Source organism: Haemorhous mexicanus, chromosome 15 (assembly GCF_027477595.1).
Source record: "Haemorhous mexicanus isolate bHaeMex1 chromosome 15, bHaeMex1.pri, whole genome shotgun sequence".
NCBI lineage: Eukaryota > Metazoa > Chordata > Aves > Passeriformes > Fringillidae > Haemorhous > Haemorhous mexicanus.
This window is the reverse complement of record NC_082355.1, coordinates 5,118,630-5,141,213: the sequence shown is the minus strand read 5'-3', so window position 1 is coordinate 5,141,213 and position 22,584 is coordinate 5,118,630. Positions and strand designations below refer to the sequence as shown.

The window sequence follows — 22,584 nt, the reverse complement described above, 5'->3', positions numbered from 1 at the left end:
TTTAGGTCTGGTCCTTTATCATTCACAGTCTAAAATGCCCTGTAGGAAACTAATGCTTTATGTAGACCAACTGCAGTCCCATTTGCTACACAGATAATAATAAACCCTGAGATTAGTGAAGGTTCTTTTCTGAATTAAAATATCACTTTGGGGAAAAGCTGTCTTCACTTGCTGTTGTGCACAGTCAGTGCCTTTTCCAGCTTGGATTGCTGCCAGAGCTCTGGCTTAGGGCCTTCTCCTGACCCTGTACAGGTTCTTATTAGTGTTGCTTGGGTTCTGCATGAAGAAACTGCAGAGTGCTGTTTGGGGCGGGGGGTGGCATTAATAAATTGTAGTAAGAGAGTGTCCAGCAAAGGTTTGGTTTAATGGGACAGTGTTGAGAAATTGAATAATTCTTGAATTGTAGATTGCTTTCTTTTAAATGTGGCTGTGGTAACTTGTTACGCTAAGAATTCCTTCCTCCCCCTCCTTTTTTGTTTAACATATTATAGATACTAAGCACAATTTTCAAACCTAGACCCAGTTCAGTGTAACAATTCCTTGGACAAGTATCTGGCCTCTAAAAAAAAAAAAAACCTTAAACCCCTCTTGTGCTGTTTGACTTGTTAACTGGCCTCACCCCTCAGCTGCTTCCCTGAATCTTTACCCTGGGGCAATGCTGCAGTTTTGAAGCTAAGAGAACATTCAGTATTTTTTTCCTTTCGAGAAGAGATGTACCCATCACTGACTGAACAGTCTCTGAATAATGCATGAAAATTTATTTGCTTGTGTATGGGAGAGATCTTCCCTCCCATTTAATATTGGTCTTATCCTTCCTCTTCCCCTTTTTCTTCTCCTCTTTTTTGTGCACCTGAGCAGGACACACATTCACTTGCTTTTTGGCAGCTGAGGACTTTCCAAGCTCAGTGTGAGTTTGGCTTGATACACATTTTTCCATCTAAACCTGTTGTTGAGGGCACTGAACCACTGTGGTGATGTTGAGCAGCACAAAGGGGGCAGATATTCCCTGCAGGGGAATGAGGGTGGTTGAAGAGCATCTAAGCAGTGAGGGTGGGAAAGGGCTGTGGCTGCAGGCACTGCCTTCACAAGAGATCTGTTATTTTCATTTTGGCCTCGAGACTGATGCACATTGCAGGCACTGGTACATCCTGAATGTCAGATTGATTGACTTCTTGGAGATCCACCTGCATTCCAGCATATGGAACCAGCACCTTTTCATTTAGGTGGCAGTCTTAGCTTCAGTGTGGATGAGGGGAGGCTGTGACTTCAGAGGCAAATGAGTTGGAGAAGCTCTTTTTTAGTATGTACAGAATTAGTTTGATTGATCATATTTGACACCAGTCACAGAAGAGAGAGGTATTCAGGCTGAGAGAGTAAGAACACATTCCAAGTTGGTTTTCTCTTCTGTATTCTTTGAATATGATGAATATTTTTTCCCCTCAGCTGTCATAGTCTTCTAATAAATGCTTTCCTTCCATTAAATTTTTAAAAATGAGATTCTCTCTGTAACAAAATCCACAGTTTAAAAATAACTTCTGTGATGTACTTTTATGGTGGCAATTTCAAAGCCTGTGGAGATGGTGCTGCAAGATGCTTCTAATCTAATAATGAAATGTGTATAGCACACATGGAGAATAGAAGAGTAGCTGGAATCAGCTTATTTTTCTTTTCTTGTTTTCTTGCTTCTTCAGCTATTTCTAGTATCTTCCCCTTTTAATTGCAGGACAGGGCTGAGGAATGTAGAATTGTAGCTGTCAGAAAAACTAGAAGAAAAGGTCTGTTTCCATAATCTTGCAGCTTCTTCTGTTTCAGAAGCCTGCTGGAATCACTGCACCCTCTTTTCAGAAAAGAACGGCATAGCCTGCTTCATGTCTAACTGCTGTCAGCTGTTTAAGCTTTCCTTTCCCCAGCCCTCACTCAGAACATGTTTTCAGCTTAGCTAGGGATGTTGTTACTAACTGATGAACAAACCTGAGTACTGAACGTGGTGAACAGTTGATATTTTTAAAGGTAATCAGAAACTCTTCATCCAGCAGCTGCTGAGGCTGCTCTGGATGCTGGTACCCCATCTGATACCAGCAGTGAAGAGCCTGTACAGTGCCAGCTCGAGATGAGTCGCTGTAAAATGGCAAAAAAGAAGTTTGATTTTCACAACATGGCCATCATTTGTGTCGAGCACACTTTCTTGACTGGGACACTAACAGGAGACACATTCCTGCTAATACCTGCACATTCAAAGTTTGAAAAACTCCTCTTGCACAAAGCTTAAAATACCTCATTGGTAAGAAGCTGTCCAACTAATTGAACAAATTACATCAACTATTTTTTTTTCTTTATTTGCCATTTTGATGTGTTTCTGAAGAAAAAAGTATGGCAGATAACTGCTTCAGCACAGAGGGTGAGGGTTTGTGGGCTACTTGTAATACTTGGGATGAACAAAAAGGCCATTGCTGCATTTAGAAAGGCAATTCATTTAAGGGGAATTAAGCTCCTAACCCCATTTGTTTCTCTGGAAACACACTCTTATTTCAGAAGCTTTGCTGAATGCCTACAGTATAGGCTCTGCTGTGGCTGTTGCCATTCTGTGCTCTGCTGACTGCAGCACTGACACCTGGCCTCTGGTCCTGTTTTCTTGACCCAAATCTAGCACTTTACTTTTTGAATAATTCAATGTTTCTACTAAATATAGATGTTGAATTTTTTCATGCTCCTATCTGCAGGAATGGCAGAATTGAATGGAGGAGTCCAGACTCCTTTCACTCATCCTCACTGTGTGTGGTGGGACAGCCCAGTCCTGTGAAGTAGCAAGTGAAATTTTTCTCTTCTTAAAAGCAGAATTTACCTTGGTTTTGTTGCTGTGACTTGGTATGATTTCCTTTAGCTGGGTTACTACTACTTTCCAGACTGCCCCAGTTCTCTTCTTGTTTCTCTGGGCTTTGAACTTGTCTTTTGCTAAGATCTTCCCCCAACTATGGGATGTTTTGTGCTGGGTGAGCTTCCTTAGCAGCTCTCACTGTGCTGGGAGCAGACCTACCTCAGGGGCTCTGGGTTTAATTGTTGTTTGCACGCACTCAGATCTGCTGACCCTGCAGCACACAAGTGTGAAGAGGAATTGAAAGGGTTCCACTTGTGCTTGACAGTGTGGATTTTTAGTGTGCACCAAAATGAGCTGCTTCTCTGAGAACAGCTTCACTGGGACACAGACTCTTAGAAATCCCAGTACTTTCTAGGGTGGCTCTTTCCCCCTTAGTTGTCATTTTGATGAAAACTGTCCTGTTCTGAGAAACAATTTGGTTAGCCACCCTCTTCCAGTATTGTGTAATCCCTTCATCTGTATTAACTTTCATCTCCTGAGATGTTTGAAAAGTATTTTGCTGTAGTGACTGGAGTGATGGTAGGACAGGAGGCTTTTGGGGGAATTTCCAAGTGGTTTTTCACCTTTCATAGAGCCTTGCTGGATGGGAGGGCTGAAGGTCTTTAAGGAAGCAAATGCATTTTCAACTGCCCCATTTTTACTTTTAAAGGTGTTTCTCTCAATAAAGCAGTGGGCTGTACATCTACTAATAGCATTATTATAGGGAAACAAGTGCTCAGTTAGACCTCAGAGAGGATAGATCAGCTTTTTTGAGGTTTGCTGCCTCCTGTGACCTCTGACACAGTCTGATTTAATTTGTAACAGCAAAGACTTTCAGTGGTTAATTACATTAACTCTAGGGACCAGCAACTTTGAGATTGTTAATATATTCACTAGCATTGATGAGCTTAAACACCCTGAAGGAGCTGGAGTACAAGTCCCATGAACCCCCCCAATGGAAAAAACCAACATCTAAACCATAAAGCCTGGTCTTTGCCTTCTATAAAATGTTCCTTTTGCTGTACTTCTACACATGTCCTAAGCTATTTTTTGTTTAAAATGGATCACTTTTGTAAAGCCCCCATGTGACAAAAAAAAAAAAACCCAAACCAAAACAAAAACCAAAGAATTATTCCTAGACATCGGGATAACAAATCTGAAGGATTAATACATATTTCTGAATTTCAAGCTTTATAATTCAACATTTGTAGTTTATTTTATACTTTTTTTCCTGGCCAGACTGAACATTTTTATTCAGCAACTGCTCTTAGAGTAGGATTTGCTGAGCACTTTCAATAATAGTGACACTATTTTATTTCTGCCCTGGTGTTCTGGGACCACATCTTGGTGTTGGAGGCCACATCTTCCCGGAATTTTATACAAGAAGCAACAGAAAAGAACATTTATCTAACAGAGCCACAGCTTCACTGCCGACTAAAAAAGAAGAGCCACCAGATTCTAACTTAGAATAAAAGTCAGCTGTGAACAGAGGCAAATATTCCCTCAGGCACAGGGCATCTCTCTGAAGAGAAATTGTTGAAAATGCAAATGGCTGCAAGAGAGTTCAGTGTGATTGCTTTGTGTTTCATAGGCACTGTGGTTTCCTGTGCCCCAGGTCAGCTCTCAGGAGATGAACAGCCAGGAGTTCTGATTTCTGGAAGACCTGTGGCAGCTTTTCACATGCCATCTTCAAACTCCTCCCGTTTGCTTTGCAGGCAGAAGGATTGTGAAGGATTCCTTCAGGGGCCTGGATAACAGATGTGAGCATGGCCCCCTCGTGCAGCCTGACAGCACAGGGAAAATACTAGAGAAGAAGAAAAGCAACTTTTTAAAATTTTATTATTATTATTTTATTTTTTTTTCTCCAAGCTCAGAGCTGTCACATTAGCTCTTGCAGTTGTGAAGGAATCCTTGGCAGGACATCACATCTTAATAATGCCAAACATCATCTTCACCATAGCTCTTAAAAGTAGGCAGGGGCTCATAATCAGTTCAGACTCCATTGGGAGGCCATCAGCTGGATGAGGAACAATTGACCTTTCAGGAAGAGCTGTACAATTAGAGGAGAGCTAGATAAAAGTACAGACAAGATAGAGTGAAATTGGAAAGCAGCATATTTGTATCAGATAAGAACAGGAGGGTGCTGAGATATAGGTTCTCCCCATCTTCAGGCAGAGAAAATGCATTCAAAATCTACTTTTCAGGAGGTGGGTTCACCACAACTGTGTGCTCAGAAGAGTGTGATAAAATTACTGTCCTTCAGTTTGATGGTAAATCCATGTGCCAGTGGAGAAGCCAGTCACATGTATGCAACACCATTAAACTCCCTCTTCTTTCTGGCTTAACTTGACAAAACAGTCTCCTATGTCCCTGCTTCACATCCAAGGCAATCTAGAAGTTCACTGAAAATTGTTATTAAGTTTTGTGCCTCTTATTTCTTGCTCAGGAGAGGGGAAAAATGGGGATAGATGTAAGGAGGATGAGCATGAGAAGATCAGAGCGAAAGCATGGGAAGGTGAAATTTGGAGTCTCCAGTTGAGAGACTCTCAGGTTTGGCACATTGTAAAGGCCAAAATGTTCTGACCTGAGCAGGGGCCATTGATTTATTTCAGAGGCTGTTGTGGTCCTGGGCTGGAAGGAGAAAAGGCAGCAGAAGCAAACAGACAGCAGAGTCTTCCTGATAGGAAGAGTGATTCCAGCAGCAGTACTTAATGAGCAGAAAAATCATCGATTAGCTTAGTGTAGTGGGCAGAATAGAGAAGAAAAGCTCTTGAAATAAGACTTAGAGCAAACTGTTTGCAAGATACCATTAAAGTCTGTCAGGTCTTTGATCCTAAACTTGAAGAAAGTAAAGGAAAGGGATAGTTTGAACCAGTGGTCTGATGCCTTGAAAGATTTCAAATTGAAGTGGAGGGGCAGAGTAGCACAGATGGAGAGAGGTACACAAATACTATTCATGACATTTTATCTCAAAATGTCAAGTGCTAAAGCTCTGGAAATATGCTTACATGGTAGAGGCAGCACTGCATAATTGAAGCCCTGTGAGAGTTAAGGAAATCTGTACTTTCTGGCCTTTATTTGTTTAAAAATAAAAGCTTTGTCAACACTCTATGTACTGCTGAGTACATATGGCACTAAATCTCAGTGCAAAGTGCTGAGGTTTCAGGGACTGAGCAGAGATGTTCCCTATGGCACCTTTCCCTTTGATCTCAGAGATTGACCTTTGGCAGCCTTTGCCCTTACTTTACATCTGTAAAGTACTTTCCTGAATTCCTGGGTCCAGGCACTGATGCCATTTTGCTCTGGAACAAGGGAATATATGTGGTGGGTTGGTCTATGTAAAAAATGGTGAAAATGCTCATGTGTTGAGCTGGTATATGTAAAAAGTGGTGAAAATGCTTGTGTGTTGAGTTGGTATATGTAAAAAATGGTGAAAATGCTCATCTTTATCACTGAGGAAACGTGCATCACTGAGTGTTGAAATGTTAAACCAAGAAGTCTGTAAGGGTCCTAGCTCAGCAGTCTCTCCCAGAGACAAATGAGTCTTTTGCTTCTTCAGCTCTTTGATACCTCACAAAAATGTGCCCACATTTCTACAGGAGTGCCCTCGTGAGGGTCTGGCCTGGGAATTGGTTCTGGATATTCCCCACCCTCTCATGTTCTCCCAAGGCTTTACTGACCCCTGCACCACTCTTGGCCAGGAACTCCCCTCGGGAAATGTGGCCGGGCTGTCGGCAGGAATCCTGTGCAAGAGCAACAAACATGTGGCCACGCTTCCCTGGCGTTGGAGGGAAGCCTGTTTGTGTCAGCTGCATTAGAAAGATTGTTCCAGAACAGTTCATCCATGTGTAAAGTTGCCCCTATAGCTCTGCCAAGGCTGAGGAGCTCAGGGAGATCTGCTGGCAGCGGCTCTTCCCTCCACCCAATTTTTCCAAGGTGCTGGAGGTCAGAGAGGAGCAGATAATGTAATTTGCTTGTCTGAACCGGTTCTTCTGCCTTGTTTAGTGTAGCTGGAGAGTTTTCATGCTTTGAACCAAACTTCAAGGATAAAATACTGATACTGCTGAATTTAAGTGGGAGAACCCATCTCCCCACCCTGCAATTTGCCTTATGCAGATAAAAAGGGGGAGGAGAACTTGTTGCAGGCTCTTCCCTTTGGAAACTCTTCAGCATTATAAATCACAGGTACACTTTGCAGTGGGCCTTCCTGGTTGTTTACCTTTAGATAATTACACACCATGGGCTATTTTCTCCCTCTCCTTTGGGGAAACTGCTGTGGGAGTTACTTTGGTTTCTTTGAATTCGACCTTTGTCAGCTTTGAAGGAAAAAAAAAAGGTTTTCTCTTAGTCAAAGTAAATTAGGTGTATTCATTATAGCAACACAGAGGATTAAGCACAATTACTGTTTTGTTTTTTGTTTTTTTTCCTCAGGGTAATGATTTAATTGCTTTTTTTTTTTGTTTTGTTCATATCCTGAGGAAAAAAAATATTATGATAGTAGAAGAAAATGCCTTTAACTATTCTTTTCCATAGAGTGTGTGCTTCTCTATGCCTGGCAGAACTTGCCTTGTGCTAACCTTGTCCTTCTTGTGCTCTACTTACAAATTTCACTTCCTGAAATTTTAAGGCTCTGTGTGTGTGTAGGTGTCTGTGTATATATGCCAACACACAAAAATAAAATATATTATACAAGCATACATAAATATATGTTTATATTAAAATATTTGTGTGTGTGTGTGTCTGTATATGTACACACACATATATAAATAAAATAAATGCTGGTTTTCCCTTTAACTTTGAAAGTGTTTTGTTTTCTTTCAGCTCCAGCAAACTGGATTGAATTACAACTGAATTGAATGCACTTCTGCAGCACCTTCCCTCAGGGATCTAAACCAATTTTCTCACCATTGCTAAATGCTGAACTTCCCCTGTACCCTCACAGAGTAAGTGGGATACTGCTATCTGAGCTCTAGGGTAGGAAAATTAGGAAAAGTGTTGAATGCAGCATACTGGAAAAGAAAGCGATATTTCACTCTTGGTTTTGAATGTTGGTGTGTGTTCACACAGTTGTACTTTTCTGGGGAAGTGAAGCCTTGCAAGATGTAACCTGCCTATGGGAAAAGGAAGAGCAATATTCACCCCTGTAGCAGTGTGGCTGTGTGTTTGGTCAGTGCTGGGCACAGCTTTGGGATGGAGTAGGAAGGAACAGTAAAAGGTGTTTTTGAGAAATGTGGAGTGTGTTTCTGACTTGACCCCTGATCTGTTTTAGCTTGACCAGTCACACTGTGGGTTCCAGCTTCTGAAAAAAGGCATTTAGAAGTCAGTTCAGGGAGGAGAGGGGAAGAAAACAGCTGCAGTTCTCAGGTGCTTGTCCACTGTAACCCCTGGCCAAGGCCAAGGGAGCTGCTCTGCTCCTGTGTCAGATCTGAAGCAAAGGGTTCAATATAAGGTGGCAGGGACAGAAGATTTGCCTCCCAGATTTTTTTGTTCAGTTTCTTGCACAGCCATTCTGTGTGTTTGACAAACAAAGGGAGAGTGTGATGATATTCACCACCCTTTGGTGATTCCTTGGTGGTTGTGTTCCTAATAAACTGTAAAAAGAAAGCTGACTGCAGGAAGGTTGGTGGCTAGGTTAATATACACTGTGGTGGAGTCATTTAAAATAATCCAAGCAAAGAAAGGAGATTTATATAAAAGTACATTTCCATTACTTGTGCCTCTGGCACAGTAATGTCTCATCTAGCATAGCAAAAAGCTAACAACATTATTCTTGTTTCTCTTTGTAACATCCATAGCCTTTAGTACTGCTATCCTTTGTTAATTTTCCAAAGACTAGTTGTTAATTAAGAGACACATTTGACTCAAAGGCAAGTCTTGACTGAAAAGAGCTCAGAGAACATGACAGGAGTCTTGTGTTTTGGGATTTTTAAATTATTTTTAAAACAACATCTAATTTTGAGCATGTCAAGATCCAGTTAAAATTTTGATGAGTGGGATCCAAGCACCCATCACTGTCCTCAAGTCAATGGCATTTGGTCTCTTTTTCTTAGCTGGAACAGTAGGACAGGTCTAATTTTTGGGTGGATGAAAGAAGTCCACGTTAAAGCAAGGAAAGAAGACTATGAGTACAATTAGTTTCCTTCCTTCCCCTTTCTTCCCCCAGTAGATTCAAGATCAGTCATTGAATACCACAGGTATGGCAGCACATTTAAACCCACTTTATTTTACATTTTTCTAAGGGCTTAGCACCTGGTGAGCACAGAAGTAGAGTTACTACTTAGCAAAGTCTGACTACTTGCTTTGGGACTGAAATAGAAGCAGCTTTCTGCTAAAGATCAATCCCAAAGAGCCAAGACTAAAGTGTTTTGTATTCCCATTACTTGGAATGGAAATTTTTCCTTACTAAGGAGTTTGGCATTGGGATTGCTTAGAGAGCCAGGCACTCCTTTTATGTAGGTCCATTAATTTCGATTCTGCTAAATGTGTATTCCTAATTGCAATAAGTCAATGTGCCTAAAGAGATCAGAGGAAGGAACTGATCCAGAAGGGGGATAGCTTGTTACTGTGTGCTTTGAAGCTGTGAGATTGAGTGACCACATCATCTTGGCTGTGACTTTCAGATGGGTAAAGTGAATGTATGCCTTTTAAGAGATACATGCTATAATTAATGATTAATCAGGGTCCTTTGTTTTGCACAACTTTCAATTCTGCAGTCAAGGCTTGTGTGTATAATGAATGGGTTTTATTTTCTTTCTTCTGCAACTTACCTTTGCTGACTGCACCTCTTTGCTCCTGGTGTCTGTAAGCTCTAATAAATTGAGGAGTTTAGGCAGACAGTTCCTTAGGCAAGAGCTCTCCCTTGGCTGATTTTGCTGGTGAGACCTGCCAAGACTATAAAAGACCCAGAAAAGGGGACAAGCTTTTTTGGCTGGAAGGCATAAGGGAAGTGGAACAACTTTTACATCCTTCCCTCATCTCTTTCTTGGATATTTAATTGGCATTAGGAAACAGAGCAGGTCATTGGATTAATAAACAAAAAAAAAAGTACTGTTTGAGTCAGAAATACCCTTAGGAATTCTCCTGTTGGTAGTGCTTGTACTGATGTTATGAATTCCAAGATATTTAGTGGTTTTTAGAAATACCTTAGCTGTCAGAGTGGTGTGATAAAGCAAAAATCTGAGCTCTCATCCTGAAAAGATGCTTGCCCATGTATTTGGGGAGAACAGCCTGAAGATGTGAAGCTTTGGATTTGAGTGCACAAACAGAGCTCACCAACCAAATATAAAGACCCCCACAGCTTTCATTCCTGTGGTGTTACTGTCTTGAATAAATATCCAGAAAGTAGTGGCTTATAATTTTGTGTTTATTAAGAAAATATATCTTTCACCAGCTCCTGCTTCCTTGCTCTCAAAAGCCTGCTTGACTCATACTTAATGCCATAATATTGCAGGTCAAATAAGAGATCCTATATAACACAGTCCATTGTCATTTCCCAGGCAGTGTTTGCATCAAGTCAACAGCTTTCTGTTGACTGGAGAACTTGCCTTTTTTCCCTGTGTTTGCCTTGAGACTTGTCCCTTGAAAACATGGTCAACAGCTGCTTCTCTCTTCATTGTTTCTCCCCCTTCCCATTTTTTAGTGTTGTCTCCTGGCTAGAGCCTGTGACTTGAAAAGGAAAGGGTCAGAGAGATGAGAATGGCTGGACTCCATATCCTCACAGAATTACCAGCTCTGTGGTCATGGGAGGAAGAATCACGATGCTCCCTTCATCTTTACAGAGAAGAGAGGATCCACTTAGAACCAGAAAAATGGTTTGAGCTGAAATGGATCTTAAAGCTCATCTTATTCCACTCCCATGCCATGGACAGGGGCATCTCCCACTATCCCAGGTTGCTCCAAGCCCTCTCCAACCTGGCCTTGGACACTTCCAGGGATGGGGCAGCCACAGCTTCTCTGGGCACCCTGTGCCAGTGCCTGTGACCCCTCAGAGGGAAGGATTACTTCCTTTTCAGCTAAACCTGTCCTCCTTCAATTGAAAGCCATTACACCTTGTTCCATGGCTATTTGCCCTTTTCCAAAGTTCCTCTCCAGCTCTCTGAGTCCCTTTAGGCACTGGAAGGAACTTGAAGGTCTCCCCAGGGCCTTCTCTTCTCCAGGCTGAGCAGCCTCAGCTCTATCAGGCTGTTTTCACAGCAGAGGTGCTCCAGCCCTGTGAGCATCTTTGTGGCCTCCTCTGTACAAGAGTAACCCTTTGTAGACAGGACAGATCAGTTAAAGTTTCTATCCTGTTACCACATATTACTTCTAGTATGCCATCTAAAAAAATCAGGTTACAAACCAAATTGAGTAGAGGGAGCAGCAGTGGCAAAAATTGGAACCTGGTGGTTGAGTCTGTCATGACATTGCTGCCTTTTTCTCCTGCTGCACAGGGAAGGGAAAACACTCCTTGTCCATGGGGGATGAGGTGAGAAAGGATGGGCTCCAATTGCAGCAAGTGAGATTTACTTTTTTGACAAAAACTTTTAAGAATGAACTATACCATTAGATTGCTTATGGGGGTTGTGGCAATTCCATCCTTGCAAGTCTTTAAGAATATGTTAGAAAAACATCTGTCAGGAATGATAGCTGTAGAGCTGCTCCTGCTGTGGGGTATGGAGGTGGAGTAGATAACCTCTGGAGATCCCTTTCAGCCCTGTTTTCTATGAGCTCTAATCCAGGACTTTTCATTACTCATCCCTTGAAGCCCTGAAGGTGACAGGACTATCACACTTCATTTTTACCCTTACACAATCTTTTTTGCTGGATGGTTTTTACTCATTCAGTGGTCTGGCTTCAGTTACATTTGTCATATGATTCCCTTACAGCCTCTATTTATTAATTTTTTTTTTCAGTCCATGCCCTTTAGGCCTTTTGTCTCTGTTTTTTAAATGGATCTTGCTGACTTTGAAACTCTCTGAAAGAAAAAGTTGCTCAAAACTTAGATTTTTTTTTTTTTTTAATTTGAGATTTCAAATTAGACAAAATGAGTTAAAGCTGCTGTTAACTACTAATGTCACATTCAGTGCTGCAGCAGACAGGAATAGGAACTGGTTTTGCCTTGTTGAAGTGAGATAAGTGTGAATAGGAGCAGATGAATGAGGTGGGGAGCTGCCCAGGACAGAGGCTATTCTGCTTGTTTGTCCAGGGCTTGGTACAGTGTGGCCCTGAGCTGTGAGTGAAGAGCTGCTCTAATAACCTTATTTATGATGGGAAGCACTCGAGGGACCAGGTCCATGTGTACAGTGTGCACGAGGTGCTGCTGTAAGGTATCAAAGAACTAAGGTTTGTGCTTTGAAGTGATAAGGGGGTGATTTAAAACACAGTAAATTAAAAGATAACCAAACCAGGGTGATCTTCTAAGTGCTGGGTTTTTATTCAGGAGTCACAGTGGCAGTAAATACCCTGCACAGTCCTCTCTCTCTGCCACAGCTGGGCGTTTCACAAGCTGGTGTGAAACAGTAGGTTCCCATTATATTTGCCCTTTTTCATCTCTTCCTGACGTGGAATTAAATTTATTCTATTATTGGTGTGTGATGATTTTTAAGTGGCTTCCTTGCAGGTTTGTTTTAGGGCTTCCCCGACTCTCAAATTTGGATTGGCAAAGTGGGAGATTTCACAGTGAAAACGAAGGCATCAGGCTCGAGGTAAACAAACGTCCTGCTTTTGTAGTTTTTCAGCTCAGCTCCAGGGTGCCTTGATCTGTGAAATAGTTGTGCTAATTCTGCCTGTGGCTGGGTGCAATTGCTCCAGCCAGAGCTGGGCAGAGGAGGTGCTTGGAGCAATTCCTGCTCTGGGTTTGGAGTGAAGCTCCAGACATGCTCAGGACATCGTGCTCCTTCCCACAGCTGCCCACGTCTTCCTTGGCCCTTTTGTTGGCCTTCTTTATCTTCCTCCCTGGCTTAAACTGACAGTCAGAAGATGAGAGATCCCTGGGGGCATTCTGCAGAGGGTAGTGATTCACTTGGCTGTTTTATGTTCCCTTGAATATTTGATGTCCTTACATGACTGTGAATTTGCAGCAGTGGAGCAGAGGGGCAGTGCCATGTGGGGTGTGACAGGCACACAACTGCCTTGGGACACCCCTGCTGGTCTCTGCTCATCTCTGCTACATGCTGCAGGGTTTTCCAGTTTAACTTGGGTAATAATATTTCAGTCATCATAGCAACCCTTCCTCCTCTGGACTTTTATTAAAGTTTCCTAATCCAGTTACATTATTTTTCTGAGGAGCTGACTTGTTTTATAACTAATTATTTTGTGCTCAGCTGTATGTTCTGAGTTCTGTTTGCTTCATGGCTGGATTTGATGCATTCTCTTTAATTATGCACTTTTAACATTAAAAAAAGGAGGAGAAAACTCACTTTGGTAGCTCTGGGCTGTAGGAGTTGATGTGTTTGCTTCAGTCTGCCTGCTCCCTCTAAAGGCTCTGGCTCCCATGGACCCCTTCAGCAAAGTTATGAAGGCAGAATTGGAAAAGCTTCTCTTTATGGAAACTTTGATTAATATTTTTCAAGGGGTGACCAGAGCTGCTGTGTTACAGAACTGTCAGATATCCTATGTACAGAAGGCCTGTCATCTGAATTTCAAAGTCAGAGCCATATTTTGAGAGACTTGCCCTTTTCATCCTATCTGGTCTGTGGGGGTGTTGCTGTGACTGAGCCCTGTTTGGCCACCTAAAAGCAGCCTGCCAGGCTTCCTTTGCCAGGCACTTTGAGTTTAAATATATTTCAGGCCTTTAAAAAGGTCACTCAAGGCTGCCAGCCAGAACCTGTGTCTTAATTTGCTGTTAGAATCAGAGAAAAATAAAATCTGCAATCTCGGGCTGGAGGGCAGGAAATGGTGGAATTATCAGAGGCTTTATAAAGTGCAGAATATGCTCTTGTTGCAGATTTCTGCTGTGGTCTGAGGTGAGCAGGAGGATCCCTGGGCAGCAGGGAGGCTGCTCAGGCACTGCTGTAAGCTTTGGGCTCCATCAGTAGGGGTCTGATTGCTGCTCTGGGACATGAAGCAGCTGCTTTCCTTTGCTTGCTGGGAAGTCAGGATCACATTTTTACCCCGGCTGTTCGGTGGTGTATCTTTCCAGGTGATTTGTGCCTGGCTGTTTAGGCTCCCCACTGCTGTATATTTGGGTTTTTGCTCTGCAAGAAGGCAAAGGGAAAGCAGGAGTTGTGTGGAGGTTTGGGATCTGGATTAGGGATTATTGCACTGCTGGCTGTGCCTGGTGGGGAGGGGGAAAAGCTGAATTTGAGGTCTCAGTGGCCCATTCCCACCCTCTGCTGATGATCCCAAAGAAGGTCCCCATCTTTCTCTTGCTCTGTATCATCTGATATACTTAACTGCCCTACTGAACAAATTGTGTGGACTCCTACTAGACTAATAGGTTTGTTTCTCCCTAATTCCTACTTGTAATCCTTCAGTTTGTTCTCTTATTTGTAGTCTAACTTGGGTTCTTTTAAGAGTGGAAGGAGCTGACATCAGCAGTTTGAAGAGCCAAATAAAAGATTTCTTATAACAGTAATCAGCCTGGCTGATTTCCCAGCAGCATCCTGGCCTGCCAGGGTGTGGAACAGCCAGCACTAGGGACAGAGTCTCTTTTTCCACAGTTGGGCCTAATTTAATAATACTTTGTTGAATTGCATTACAAGTTTGATTCTGGATTTTGACTGGTGTCTTGGAATGTGGTTTTTTTTTGTGATCTGGATAATTTTATATTTGTTTGGAGGGATTTAATTTTGTTAGCATCTTTACCAAATAATCTGATGAATGTGAAAAGCAGCTTTAATGTGATTTCTCATTGATTATTTTAATATAAAAGTTCTGTGATTTGAAAAGTAGTAGCTTTGTGCTCACTTGCCATCTTATAAGTAGGCCTTAGTTTTAATCTTGTAGATTTTCAAAATTGAATCAGCAGAAATTGCAGAAAGTATGTTTACATTCACTTTCTGTCTTACTAATGGATTTTAGCTTTAATCTCTCTGATTTTCCCAATTGTTTCAGGAAAAATGATGTCACCAGAATTTGGTTAAAGCATTCAGTTTCAGCTTAGCTCTTTTCTAATGTATTAAATTTTCATATGCCAATGCAAAAAAATTTAACAATATTAATCTCTTACTAGATCCTTATTTCCTAAAATACTTTGAAAGCTTTGTGTAAAGTTTACTGGGATTTTTTTTTTAATTAAAATCTTGGCCGCTAGTAAAACATACTTGTCAATTTGTAGTAAGTTGCTGCATTAATTCTGAAGTTGTAAATCAAGTTGGAAAGTAAATTTGGTATCTTGTATTATGCAGCAAAAAATAGTTGTTGCAGTAGGAATGCTGTCTGCTAACTCACTTGTCTCCTTTTAGCTAATAACTGCATTTATTCACGTCATGCATTTTGGCTGGATATCTCCATCTTGATACAATAATGACTGGAATGCCTTTTCCCCCTTCTGCAGGCTGGTTTCTGTGGAACAGGTATTTGTCCCAAACAAGAGGCAGATGAGTAAATAAGCCTTTAGGGCAAGCAGATAGGACTATGAATTTATTTATATTATTCTTATTTTTTAAAAAATTAAGATTTTCTTCTTGTTTTATTTCTTCTTTAATAATGCAAGGAGCATTAGTAAGAAAAAAAATTGACTGGAAGGTGATGTTTTCTTGATAAAATTATACAGCCCTAAAATTATAATCTCAGCTGAGGTAGTTGGTCTGCATCAGCATATTTTGACTGAACAACAAGATAAAAAACATACTTACACCTCAATTTAGAGTGAAGCACCACAAGTCCCCTCTCCTGCTGTACATGTACAGGGCTCCCCAAATCACCTCTTTAAATCCTTTCTCCTGAAACTGCAGCTCTGTGGGTGGCTCCTGTGCTGTCAGTGGGCTGTGAGTACCAGTGCCAGGGTCCCCTCTCTTGGAGGGGATTATAGGATCAAAGTTGGAGAGCACTGCACTATAACATGGTACTATTTTAGGAACATCTCAGTTTTTCACAGAGGGAAAACCAGTGGTAGGTGAGCTGCTTACAAGGGCTTTTTATGCAGCTGAGGCTGAAAAATGTCTGAGAATTTTTATAAGAAATACAAGTTGTGTTTTGCATGCAGGGAGCAGCACCACCCCATATACTGTAAATCTTTGAAGTCCAATGCTCCCCAGCACCCAGGTGTGCCTTCAGCTGGCTTTACTATTACCAGAGCAGAAACCAATAAAACTCTGCCAAATCCCCAGAGAGATTTCAGGAGATTTCTAGGAGCACTTGCCACATTTCATGTCTCCCACGCAGTCACGTTCTGGGAATGGTGCAGGCTAAATGCCTGTGCCTTGCTGCTGCTGGCTTTCTGCAGGGCTGGCAATTGCCTTCCTTGCATCCCCTCCTGGGAGCCATCCCCTCTGAGTGCTGCCTTGCTCAGAGTTCACTGCAGCAGCCTCTCTATTGCCCTGGAACTCTGCTTGTGCTCTCCTCATCACCCTGAGTTTTGCCTCTCCATTAGCAAGTTGAGTAAGGAGGACAACAATATAATTGGGCAAAATGTTCCTAAATGAGCATTTCAGTTCTTGCTGAAGGAGTGGAAGGGCGGGGTGGGCACTGACACCTGCGGGAGCGAGTGGCAGAGAGGAGCACGGGGTGGGAGCCAGGTCAGGTGAAGCTGAAATGATTTAAGCTCATGCTTTCAAAAGCAAATGATCATTTTGGAGGTAAAATTTACCACTTAGGCTAAAAGTTAATGTGAGCTCTTGCAAGCTGTAACAATATCCTGCCCTTTATGAAGGCTGTCACCACTTACTGAGGCGAGATGCTGAAAGAGTTCCTTAAGTGGCTGCTGGGGAAGTCAGTGCTGTAAACATCAGTGAGGGCAGGCTGCTGACCTTCAAAAAGAGTTTTCCTTTCTGGAGGAGTAACTCCTGAAAAGGCAGTCTGCTAACGAGATTTTGGGTGTTTTATAGTGTGCAGTGTCTATAATTTTATAGATGGTCTCTCCCTGCTGCTGGCACACCCTTTTTCATCCAGTGTGCATGGGAGAGGTGGATCAGCACCTTTTAAAAGATTATTTTGGAAATTACGTAGCACAGGTGTAAAAGTCTGTGAAAAGATTAAAGAGGAATTATTTGGGGGAAGGAAAAGATGACAACTTTGTGGTCAGAAAGAGAATGTGACTTGCTAACATTTTGAACAGTGTGAGGCCCTGCAGGTAATCACTCTTGTGAAGGTTTCATTATATGACACAGCTCACTACATGGCTGAGCTTAATGTAGTAATAGATCAGTGTTCTTTCTTTCAGGTAGTGATGCTATTTAAGTAGAACATTCATTATATCATGATAACAGAGATCTTCAAAGAGCTAAATAATTGAAGCCAGGTGCTGGAAAAACAGTGAATACACATTGCAGTTTTAAAGCCTGCTATTGTGGAAAGCCATCTAATTGCATTCTGCTGCAATTAATAATCATCTTAATGGCTTTGAATATTTATGAATATATAAAAATAAATAAGAAAATACACAGGCTAGGATAAAAATTTGGTTAATAAAATTTTATTGCTGGAAAGTAATTAAGCATGCCTCTAATCATAGCATCATTTTTCATTGTGGGTAGGTTTGGGTGGAATGAGAAAGTTTGGAAAAAGAAAATGTGACTGTTGCATAAATTAGCTTGTATGAAAGATTTCATATCACAGATATTAAAAATCAGTCACTTACTTGCTTCTCATTTCCCTGCCATTTCCTGTTGTGACCTGGGATACCCTGAGTATGGAAGGGGATCACTTTTCATCCCTGTTTCTCTATGAGATGGGTGGTGAAGCTTTTAGCTTCAATCTTCTGGTTCTTATTGAACAGGAGGTCACAATGAAAGATTAGAGCAGCCTTTCCTGGCCTTTAAACAAATGCTAATAATGTCTGAGGTTTGGAGGCTAAAATTTATCTCCTGGGCCTGCAAATAAAAACACAGGATAAGAGCACAGGGAATATTGCCTGAAGTTTTGGCCCAAGTGGAATTCCTCTCTGCTTTTATCCATGTAACTAGACATGAATTTGACTGGCTGAAGTTTCTCTTCAATCTGCACAGTAACCACTTACTCTCATTAGGAATTTTTTCTTCTTTACAGCCCTGTGCATTGCAAAGTGTTTCTGCTTTGTTTTGACTTGACCTTTCATAGTCACTGAAAATCGATAGACTTTAATGCATTTATTAAATAAGGAGGATTCTTGGGATTAACATGCAAGGTTCAGTGCTGGAGCAAGAGGAGAAGGTAAAGAGTGGAATATTCCTGCAGAGCCAAGCCAGGCTGCTGTGGCTCCAGGAGTGCTCTGCTGCTGTCCTGGCTGGAGCTGGTGCCTGCCTGCTGATCAGGCAGCCCAGGACCCCACTGCTGCCTTCTCTTCACTCTTTAACTTCCTTCAAAGGAGGAAGCTTGCTCAGCTCTCTTTTCCTTTTTCTTCTTTCTTTTCTCCTCTGAAGAGAAATGACTTTTTCTCCTGCTTTGGTTGAGGTGTACTTTGTAGGGATAGGGAGTAATGGGACTTGAAGCACAGCTGGATATCATTTGGGCTGCAAAAAATATTGAAGTATTTACTATGAACTTTGCCTTGTTTCTGAGAATACTCTGGCTTTTGTGACCTGATTTTTTTAGTAATAAGATTTGTGCAAATTTTGTGCTCAGTTTAGTGTTCCATAGCCTGTGTGTACTTACACATCCTTTCTGTTTCTGAGTCTAGCTGCCCATTTTTGTGCAAGTCTCTGGTTTGCATGTTACCACAGGATGGCTGCTCTTTAGCCTGCTGCCACACACGTGCCTGCATGTGATGTATAGTTTCAGGTTCTTTGAAAAGGGAATAAGAAGCTTGGCTTACTATTTTGAAGTCTTTATTCCCAAATATGAACCTATTAGCTCATCTCCTCTGAGTGGCAAGTGTAAATTATATTGATTTCAGTAGGCTGGCTGAGATGTACCTGATAACACCAGTTTATGTACAAATACATTGCTTTTTTAAAGTCAACTAATGATTTTGAACAGAAGTTTAAGGTAGGCTTTTTCTTTAGCATTTTATCAACCTATCCCTGATGGACTAAAACTAAAGAACATGGATGTCTGGCCCATCTTTTCTCTCAATGTCTGTCACTGGGTTTTTTATGCCTCTTATTTATGGGTGGTAATTAGGAAAGCATTATTCTTGTGTGTTTTAAGCCAGTAATTTTCTCATTAATACTTTGTAATTTTTGAAAATATTGCAGACTGATCCCCCACCTCAGATGAAATAAAAAGTAACACTCAAACACAAAATCTGGGCATGGAAAGCTTCTTATGGCATGATCTGCTACAACATATTAAAACCAGAGTTACATATATGAAGAGTTTTCTTTCAATGCATGACAACTCTCACACAATTGTATCTTGATGTGTCAACATGCATTCAGATCTCAGCATATTAAGAATGATTTAGAAGGAAGCAGTGTCAAAACACATTGATCAAATTGTGGTGTTGCAAGATTTAATTTTTTTTTTTGCCTCCTTAGCTGCTACACAGGGAAAAATGCTTTGTGTAGGTTTAAAAACAAAAAATCTACCACCCTAAGTAACAACATAAATAAAATCTTACACTGAACAAATCAGAAGTGGGGTTTTATAGTATTTTTGCTTTCTTGGGACATAATCATGTCTAATCTGCAATAACAGAGGAGCAATAGATATGCACACAGAGGCAGTTAGATGATCAGTAATTGATTGTTTTCTTCTTAAAGAGCAAACTTCTTGTATACCAGAATGTGAGAATGTTTTTCCTTTATGGGTCAGCATTGATTGTACATAAAACATGTGATAGAGGGTTTCTGAAAACAGTAATTAAAATTGTAGGGTTTCAAAAGTGAGTATTGATTATATTTCAGGGCCTCTCAGTTAAAAGTTAAAGAGTAAACAAAAGAGTTTACAGAATGCTCTGAGGCATCAGGACAAGGAGGGTCTTGAAACTTTGAGTTCTACCTGGGTAGTTCTAGTCCAGAGTAGAGCATCACCCATAATTACATTTAAGAGAGGAACTTACATGCTTTCCCCCTTTGCTACTTCTAGCAGTTTTTAAGTGATTAAAGCCCTTAATGAAGCACTTAAGACTTCCTGTGAAATGGGGCTTAGGTGCCCAAAGGGACCCCTCTGGTGCTGGGCTTGGCTGGCAGGCAGGGAGAGGAGACGTGCTGCCCCAAAGACAATAGTGGGCCTCAGATGTTGCTCAGGTGGGGCATATCAAATATATTTTTCTGTCTCATTTTGAAAGCTTGGAACTATATGGATCAGCCACCCATTGGTGTAAATCTGCAGGACTCAGAATTATGCCAATTTACACCACATTAGAAAGTAGCATGGGGGGATGCAGTAATTTGTGTAACTCCAGCTGCATGCTGCTAGAAGCAACACAGAATGTTTAAAAGATGTCTTCTATTCTGTTACCAGGAGATTGTGTTTAATTAAATAAAAGTACATGTTGGAGTTGCCTTATTAAGCACTTCTACAGAAGGTAAAAAATAAATTGTCCCCATGTGATGAATCAGTACTTTGATTGTGAGACTTACAGCCTTGTCACTTCCCTTTAAGTAGGTGAAAATTGAGAGTGCAAATGTTTCTAGGAAACTGTGCTTATGTGATGTAATTGTTACTGTTGTTGGTTTCAGGGCACATTGCTTTTGCTTCCTAAACCGCACACACTGTCAGAAAGTCCCAAAGGGTGTTTTGGCTCTTGGTAGCACACAGGCAAAAATAATGTCAGATTGTTGATCTTGAGTCACCAGATATCTGCCCTGAAAAATTTGCATCAGTAATTTAGAGCCCAAATGGGGTCATATCTAGTTGCTAGCCTATTCCAGACAAGTTATGTTTTTGCAGAAAAGTGTGTCAAGCAACTGAAATTTTGTCTCAAATGAAAATACTAACTGCCTTTGGAAATTAAGTTCTTAAGAGTCCTTAAATTGGTGTTTTGGCTGCTGATAGTCCTTGCCTTGCCTAGGAAGAATGGACATTATGTCACATCCCCAGTAAATGATCAGATTAGCATTATGAGCAGCATTAGATGATCAGAGAAGAGTAACAGGATCTGAAGTGCCCCTCCATGCACTTCTGCTTGTCCAGCAGTAGTGCACCTGCACTGTTTGGAATGACCTTGACTGTTAGGTGCTTTTAAGCAGTGAGAATTTGCTGCAGAAAAGCTAAATCAGCCCAGTTGATATTCCGGTTTTCCACCAGCAAAGATGGACATGGGGAACCTGTGGCACTTGAGGTATTTTGACCTCGTTGTTCACAAACTGTGTGCTTGCTCACTGGACTGGAAGACAGTGTCATCCCTGGAAAGGGACTGGAATGGCTTTAATGCAGTTATATCCTCCTCCTGCCATAGCAGGTGTGTGAGGGAAAAGAGTTTATCACCCCCACATTTGCATTCAGAGGGTAAATTTCGGTCCTGTAAAACTTGGTGACTGTGAGGATGCTTCTCAGAACCTGTCTTGCTGCAGTCAGGGGTTTATTTATTACTAGAAGAACTCTAGAAGCTGCAATGCAACTGCTGTGTTTCATTATTAAACAGCAGAGTTTTCAGCTTGGGTTTTAAACCTGGTGTTTTTAAGTCTGCAACCTCTCATCTGAAGGACATGCTGAGAGAAGGGCTTCCTGCTTTCTGAATTAGTGTTTCATGTGTGGGAAGTGTACATCCCAATTGAAGTTTGTCTTCAGAAGCTTCTAATTAGGACAGAATGATTTGATTTTTCAGGAGGTAACTTTTGGGATTCCAGAAATAACAAGACAGCCACAAGGGTGATGCAGAGCAGGTATCACAGGTTACTGTCATCTTTGCAGCTGTCAGAAGTGTTTTGGTGGAAAGCAAATCCATGTGTTTGAATAAATAAATATTTTTTACTTAATTTATGGTTTTCAATCCAAAAGCAACTGTCAAGTTTGAGGTATAATGACTGACTTTTTTTTTTTTGTTTGCAGTGGCATGAAAATTTTCAGAAAGACTGAGTGATGTTTTAAGCTACTTCCCTGCAGGATGCGGAGCCACTTAGGTATTATTTTCCATATAACTTTATACAACAAAGCAGGAGAAAGGAGGCAGGAGAGCCAAGTGTAAAGTGGCCTCTCAGGGGGTAATGATATGGTATGCATTGCAGAGAAAAAAAGGCTAGTGTTTGAAATCACTGCAGTCAGTCTGTGATGTGTGAATAAAGACAAGAATTACCCTGTGTCTGGTTCCCTGTCACAGCTGAAAGGCTGCTCATGCTTGCTCACAGCATTTCATTTGGTAACTAAGTTTTCCTGGTCCTGAAACCTGGGTACAGAGGGGGGCACCTTACAACTGATGGTTCCATTTCAGAGGGAGCTGCCAGAAACTGCTGGACAGACTCACACAGGAGATAGTTTTGTATTTAATCTCCTTTGCAGTAAGAAAAGCAGCATGTTATCCCAGCTCAGGAAGTGTTCAAGGCCAGGCTGGATGGGGCTTTGAGCAACCTGGTCTAGCAGGTTTCCCTGCCATGCTAGGATGTGATGATATTTATGGTACCTTCCAACCCTGACTGTTCTGTGGTTCATATGATTCTGTGTTCATGGATTGTGGAGTGACCTGTCTTCATATTTTCCTTATTAACATTTTGGAGGCATGTTGAACCTTCTAATCCCAGCAGATGTGCACCTACAAGAGATTTCTGGAGGCTCAGGTCTTGCATTGGCAA

The 22,584-nt window shown here is 41.4% G+C and overlaps 1 protein-coding gene across 6 annotated transcripts in view; it reads left to right on the top strand.

Annotated features, from left to right (window-relative positions):
• Positions 1 to 22,584, top strand: part of SGCD (sarcoglycan delta) — a 316,880-nt gene that overhangs the window by 27,685 nt on the left and 266,611 nt on the right. For 2 of the 6 annotated variants that reach the window (XM_059859830.1, XM_059859826.1), the window contains exons 1-2: positions 7,688 to 7,797; positions 21,848 to 21,918. The exons of 1 other annotated variant lie outside the window; for it this stretch is intronic. The gene's annotated coding sequence lies outside the window, so the exon portion shown is untranslated. Of the gene's footprint in view, positions 1 to 7,672; positions 7,798 to 21,847; positions 21,919 to 22,584 lie in introns of those variants that run through there. 3 more of the 6 variants (XM_059859827.1, XM_059859822.1, XM_059859824.1) reach the window with 3 other exon arrangements.